Source organism: Oncorhynchus kisutch, linkage group LG28 (genome assembly GCF_002021735.2).
Source record: "Oncorhynchus kisutch isolate 150728-3 linkage group LG28, Okis_V2, whole genome shotgun sequence".
Classification (NCBI taxonomy): domain Eukaryota; kingdom Metazoa; phylum Chordata; class Actinopteri; order Salmoniformes; family Salmonidae; genus Oncorhynchus; species Oncorhynchus kisutch.
In genome coordinates this window covers 12,582,874-12,589,560 of record NC_034201.2, presented here as the reverse complement: position 1 = coordinate 12,589,560, position 6,687 = coordinate 12,582,874, and the positions used below count along the sequence as shown (strand labels likewise).

The 6,687-nt window shown below is 43.5% G+C and overlaps 1 long non-coding RNA gene across 1 annotated transcript; it reads right to left on the bottom strand.

The window, feature by feature from the left end:
* Nucleotides 1-754: 754 nt before the first annotated feature.
* Nucleotides 755-2,318, bottom strand: LOC116358141 (uncharacterized). The gene is made up of 3 exons (XR_004206023.1): nucleotides 1,992-2,318; nucleotides 1,365-1,471; nucleotides 755-1,055 (listed from the first exon to the last, which is right to left on the bottom strand). It is a non-coding gene; the product is annotated as an uncharacterized LOC116358141 (long non-coding RNA).
* Nucleotides 2,319-6,687: the final 4,369 nt, after the last annotated feature.

The window sequence follows — 6,687 nt, the reverse complement described above, 5'->3', positions numbered from 1 at the left end:
TCGCTTTGTGTATGGGGGCATTGTCATGCTGAAACAGGAAGTGGCCTGCCCCAAACTGTTGACACAAAGGAAGCACAGAATGTCATTGTATGCTGTAGAGTTAAGATTTCCCTTCACTAGAACTAAGAGTCCTGGCCTGAACCACGAAAAACACCATGCAACTCAATATTACGGAAGTGTTCCTGATGTTTGGTATATTATTATAACTACTCAGAGTCATCAAGGACCCATTGTAAAATGAGAGGCCCGTCTCTGTAATGGTGTCCCAGCACACAAGCAATATAATAACTAGCGCCGCCCACTGGGGCATTGCTTACGGCGGAGTGCACTTTGCAATAATCCCACATTCACGTCATATTGAAAATGTGGAGTTAAAATTAGCCCAAATTATGCACAAAAGCCAGTTTTAGCATGGGCTGCGCCTTTGTCAACTTTCACCATTTTGAAGTAATCAACTGGGTGGGACTTCCTATGGGTTAAGGAAGGATCACAATTCCATCCAGGTCTGTACAATGCATCCTCTAACCATCTCTATGGGATCCGAGTCTTCCGCCTAGGTTAGCAATTCAGAAATGTCAACGTTTCCTATATGACAGGTGCTCATAAGCTCTAGATCCGTCATGAGAATTCGCCACAGCCGTTATCTTGAGTCGAACTCAGAGTTGATAATGACAGATTCAGTTTTTAAAAAGTAAACTTGAAGGTCAAAAAGGGAAGCGTTACAAAATGCAAACCTGGTTGGTATGCCAACTGATTAGAGGCTACTAAAGCCAACAATTTACCGCTACAGAGGGAAAAAAATCTGTGAATCACACAGCTATTTATTGCTGACCAGCAGATGTCACTAATGTGCATTGTGAACAGAAAGCACAGGGTAAGGAACCATTTTTCAGCACAATTTGTTAAAAGCACCAAAGCATTCAGAAAGCCTCGGGTTTCCCTTCACTTGGTGTCAATTTTCCCTCAAACATATGCTCCATTTGCACTTAACACACCACCGCTGCACAAAGGTCCCACCATGCCTCTGGACTGCATCACTTCCTGTGGGCAACCACCTAGAACACAACAAGAACAGGGTTTAAATACACACATCAGAAAACACATGCTACATCAACTAGCCAATGGGAGCTCTTCTTGCGTTAATGAGGCAACTAGTCACACCTGTGACAGAGATGTACAGACAGAACGTTTCCTAAATGTTTCAAACACGGTTACATGTAACATTCTCCAACTGGTTTGACATTTTGAATGTTCACAAATTGTTACAAGACCGCTAAGAAACAACGTTCTTCTGTGGGAATGATGTATGATGTGTCTGTTCTGTGTGTGCATGTAAGTAGAAAAAACATGTGAACTCACAATACCTGTAGAGAAACGGCAATGCCATCCTCCTCTCTTTCATGTTGAAGAAATGGTGGTGGCGGCATGGCTCTCTTTCATCACCCCACATCTTTCCATTGCCTCAGTTCTTCTGCGGAGTAAAAGGCACATGACAGCCTGCTTGGACAAAATGCCAAGCGTCACGTCTGGAGGAAAGCTGCTCATCTTCTGTGACGCAGTCGCTGGGGATGAACCTTCCTCTACAGTTTGCTAGGAAAAGGTCCCACACACACTGGAAGGCTTCCAGGTGGTCTGTTGCCTCTATGAACACTCTGGTCCTCTTGTCATCCAGCCTCAGGTAGCAACGGATACCCTCATATCTTCCTACCGATATGGTGGCCTTATACATTGGATTCTGTAGTGGATCCAAAAATTGCTCCCGTGTGGAGACATCCCAGCTTTTCTCCATGCCCCCAAGGAGTGTTAAACCAGTATCTTATATCGGTTAAAAGCTTAGATTCTTGATAATCTAACTATATTGTCCGATTTACAATAGGCTTTACAGTGAAAGCATACCATGCAATTGTTTGAGTACGGCAACCGACATCAACATATTTTTCAACCAGCACGGGCTTCATAAAATCACAAATAGCAATTAAATAATCACTTACTTTTTGAAAATCTTCCTCTGTTTGCAATCCCAAGGGTCCCAGCTACAACATGCATGGTTGTTTTGTTAAATAAAATCCTTCTTTATACCTCAAAAAGTCTACTTAGTTGGCGCGATCAATTTCAGTATTCCACTCATCCAACATGCAGACAAAGGAATCCAAAAAGCTACGGCTAAACAAGTCAAACTATGTTTCTATTCAACCCTCTAGTACCCTAAAATGTAAATAAACTATAATATTTCATACGGAAAGAAGTATGTTCAATAGAAAAGTAAAATTAGCAAGTGCGTGTCCTCTTCCTCGTGCACCCTCAGACTGATTTCCAACTGTGACTCTTTGTACCAAAACTCAAAATTCTTCCTTGTTTTGGAAGAAACAAGCCTGGAACCTTGAACAAAGACTGTTGACATCTAGAGGAAGCCATAGGAATTGCAATCTGGGAGCTGGAATTACATAGGACCCATAGCTTTCCATTGAAAGAGCGTGGGATCTCAAAGAAGGATATCTTTGGATTTTTGGCTACCATATCAATTGTGTTATAGTCTCGTACATTATTTGAACATTTCCACAAACCTCAAAGTATTTTCTATCTAATGATACCAATTATATGCATATCCTGGCTTCTGGGCCTGAGTAACAGACAGTTTACTTTGGGCTCGTCAGTCAGGCGGAAATTCTGAAAAAAGGACCCTAGCCTGAAGAATAAAAGGAGTGTGCCAAACTGACACTGCAACAAGTCCGTTTAGATTTGGTCAGAGATGGAAAGCTCTCTGACATGTCTCTTAATGACAGTTATGGTGATTTTCTGGAGGTCGTGCTCAGTTTTCCTTCGACGTAGCTGGAAACTTGAGGCTCCTGACGAAATTCTGATATTCTTTTTCACTGTTTGAAAGGGTAGCAGATTCCAGGAATTGTCCTGACACCGTTGATGTTGCAATGTGTGCTAACTGGGAAAGCACAGGAGGCCTACTCGGCTCTTAACGTTGCTGACAGACAAAATGATGGCAAAGTTAAAGCTGCTGTGTTGCACGCCTGTGAGTTAGTTCCTGAAGCGTATCGTCAAGCTAACAAACAGACTTGTTGAGTTCGCACGGGATTTGCACACCCAGTTTAACTGATGGTGCACTTCGTTGGATATTACAATCTACGAGCAGTTGTGCAGTTTAGTTGTGCTGGAGCTGTTCAAAGAATCTGTCTCTGACCGCCTTGCCACATACATAAATGAGCACAAAGTGCAGACCGCCTCGGAGGCTGCCGTGTTTGGCTGATGAATATGAGCTGACGCCTTAAGGTCACTTTGGGGAACCTTGTCTTCGCAGTGATGGTTGCAGGGAAAATGTTAACATCTTCTCAGTGTAAGATGAAGTGACCTTTTGACCGGTGAGCTGAGCACTGCCAGTTCAGTCCTGGTGACCAAGTCCTCACTCTGTTACCTATTGTTGGTTCTCATTTCAGGCTAAATGTAGTGGGCCATATACAGTAGTACGTCAGGTTTCGGAGTTGAACTATGTGGTTGCAACTCCTCAAAGGAAAAAGGCTACACAGCTCTGTCATGTGAACTTGTTGAAGTTTTACTATGCATGCCCTTCCATCCCATCCTCTATTGCCTCAGACTTGCCTGAACCTGCAAGGGACACTTAACCTGTTCTTGGGTTCTTCTGTTTAACCCACGGTGGAAGCATGTTGTGTGATGGTGTCCTGTTTAATACTGTGTTGTCTGTTCTCCGACAATTTGGTCACCTCTCTTGGTCTCTCTCTTGGTCTCTTTTTCTTCATTTGCATCCAGGCGCCATGGTTGCTGAAGGTGGAGGTGTGGGTTGAGTTAAGTGGTGGACCTGGGTGGTTGGATGTCCAGGGAGTGCAAGTACATTTGTATTGTTTATTGCTTGTGTTTATTAAAACATTTTGGTTTTGTTTGGACATGGGATGTTCCCGTTTTTATGGGTGGGGGTGTGACGGCCCCTCTCTGCTCTGTCTATTAGGTTTTGCTGTGCTTACTTCCTGCAGGAGATTGGTAAGTGGAGTAGGAGAGGTGGGCGGAGCTGGGAGGGTCGTCAGGGCTGATGGTGCACACCTGTGAAAGTTCTGCTGTAGCATAAAGCCACTGTTTCCCCATTCAGCAAGAGATTCCTCTCTCCATGCATACCTTTGGTTGTTTTGTTGTGACTTTGGCAGTGGACACTTAATTTACTGACCTTCATGCCTCACCTGATTAGTGTTGTGAGTGTTTATTTATGGAATAAATTAATTGTGTTATTCCTTTACTCAGTGTGTGGTTTGCCATTGTTTGTTACAATCTTGAGCCAGGTTGAAACAATCTTGTCCACATTTTGGTAGCTTTTTTCATAAATATCTCTGTCTGTCACATAGAAGATGAGATCAGTTGAGGGGACAATACACTACACTGGCAAAGGTATGTGGACACCCCTTCAAATTAGTGGATTTGTCCACTATTTCAGCCACACCTGTTGCTGACAGGTGCATAAAATCAAGCACACAGCCATGCAATCTCCATAGACAAAGATTGGCAGTAGGAAGGCCCGGACTGAAGAGCTCAATTACTTTTAACGTGGCACCGTCATAGCATGCCACCTTTCCAACAAGTCTGTTTGTCAAATTTCTGCCTTGCTAGAGCTGCCCCGGTCAACTGTAAGTGCTGTTATTAAGTGGAAACATCTATGAGCGACAACGGCTCAGCTGAGAGGTGGTAGGCCACACAAGCTCACAGAATGGGACCACAGCGAAGTGGTAGGCCACACAACCTCACAGAACGGGACCACTGAGTGCTGATGCACGTAGTGCGTAAAAATCATCTGTCCTCAGTTGAAACACTCACTACCAATTTCCAAACTGCCTCTGGAAGTAACTTCAGCACAAGAACTGTTCATCAGGAGCTTCATGAAATGGTTTCCATGGCCGAGCAGCCTCACACTAGCCTAAGATCATCATGGGCAATGCCAAGCGTCAGCTGAATTGGTGTAAAGCTCGCTGACATTGGACTCTGGAGTAGCAGTGGAAACACATTCTCTGGAGTGATGAATGACGCTTCACCATCTGGCAGTCTGACGGACTAATCTAGGTTTGGCGGATGCCAGGAAAACGATACATACCGGAATGCATAGTGCCAACTGTAAAGTTTGGTGGAGGAGGAAAAATGGTTTGGGGCTGTTTTTCATGGTTCAGGCTAGGCCCCTTAGTTCCAGTGAGGGGAAATCTTAAAGCTACAGCATACAATGACATTCCAGAAAATTCTGTGCTTCTAACTTTGTAGCAACAGTTTGGGGAAGGCCTTTTTCTGTTTCAGCATGACAATGCACAAAGCGAGGTCCACACAGAACTGGTTTGTCGAGATCGGTGTGGAAGAGCTTGACTAGCCTGCACAGAGTCCTGACTTCAACCCCATCGAACACCTTTGGGATGAATTGGAACGCTGACTTCGAACCTGGCCTAATCGCCCAACACCAGTCACTACCTCACTAATGCTCTTGTGACTGAATGGAAGCAAGTCCCCGCAGCAATGTTCCAACATCTTGAGGAAAGCCTTCCCAGAAGAGTGGAGGCTGTTATAGCAGTAAAGGGGGGACCAACTCCATATGAATGTCCATAATTTTGGAATGGGATGTTCGACTTGCAGACCCTTAAGCTCATAAGCATATCTATTCTCTCCTTCTGGACTGTAAAAACCCAACTCTGTGCCAATGAAGAAGGATACAACCGAATGATTAGAAAGAAATCTGGATTATCCATTTGCACCTGCAGTATAAGTAAATATTGGTCTTCAAAATGACCCCTTACAGTCAAAGGCCTCCCACTTAACACTTTTGACCAAACCTATACCAAAACGATTACCCTATTACAACATAAACTCTGATATGACCCTTCCATGTGCGCTATATGGTGGCATTGATCATATGTACTCCTTGGTGTTGTTCACCAAGACAACAACAACAACAATCAGGAGGAGGATGATGATGCCTATGACTGATAATAATAATAATATCTTGTAAAGCGCTTTTCAATACAAGTAACGAAGTGCTTCACATAAAGTAATGAAGTACTAACAAAGAGATGAAGGAGAACTATAAAAGATAGCTTTTGAAAATCATGCATTGAAAACATCTTTATAAAAGTGTCTTCAGCAGGGATTAAAAAGCGTCACTGAATCTGCAAGCCTAATCTCTGGCAGACCATTCCATACTCTATGGTCCCTAATGGCAAATGCTCTGTCTTGTTTTCGTTTTCAACCTAGACTTGGAATGGTAAACAGTGCCCTTTCAGAGGATCTCAGGCTGCGTCCTGGCTCGTAGGGAGATAAAAGAGCAAAGATGTAGGATGGGGCTAAACCAAGCCTAGCTTTAATCGTGATTAATAACATTTGAAATCTAGTCTAAAAGTGTCTGGTAGCCAGTGTAGAGAAGCTAAAATAGGTGTGATATGGTTACATTTTCTGGGGCCTGTTAAAAGCCGATCTGCAGCTTTTCGAACTAACTGTAGACGATTTACTGATTTCTGACTGAGACATGTGCAGTAAATAAAAGCATGTATATCCTTCTCTACATGCTCAAGGTTTAGGTCAGGGTCAAATAAGACAAGGGTTTTGGCCGTGGGCTTTCCAATCTGGGTTCTAGCAAGGTGGTGGCTAAATAAAACAGCCTCTGATTTCTTATCATTCAGCTGGAAAAAATGGCTAGACATC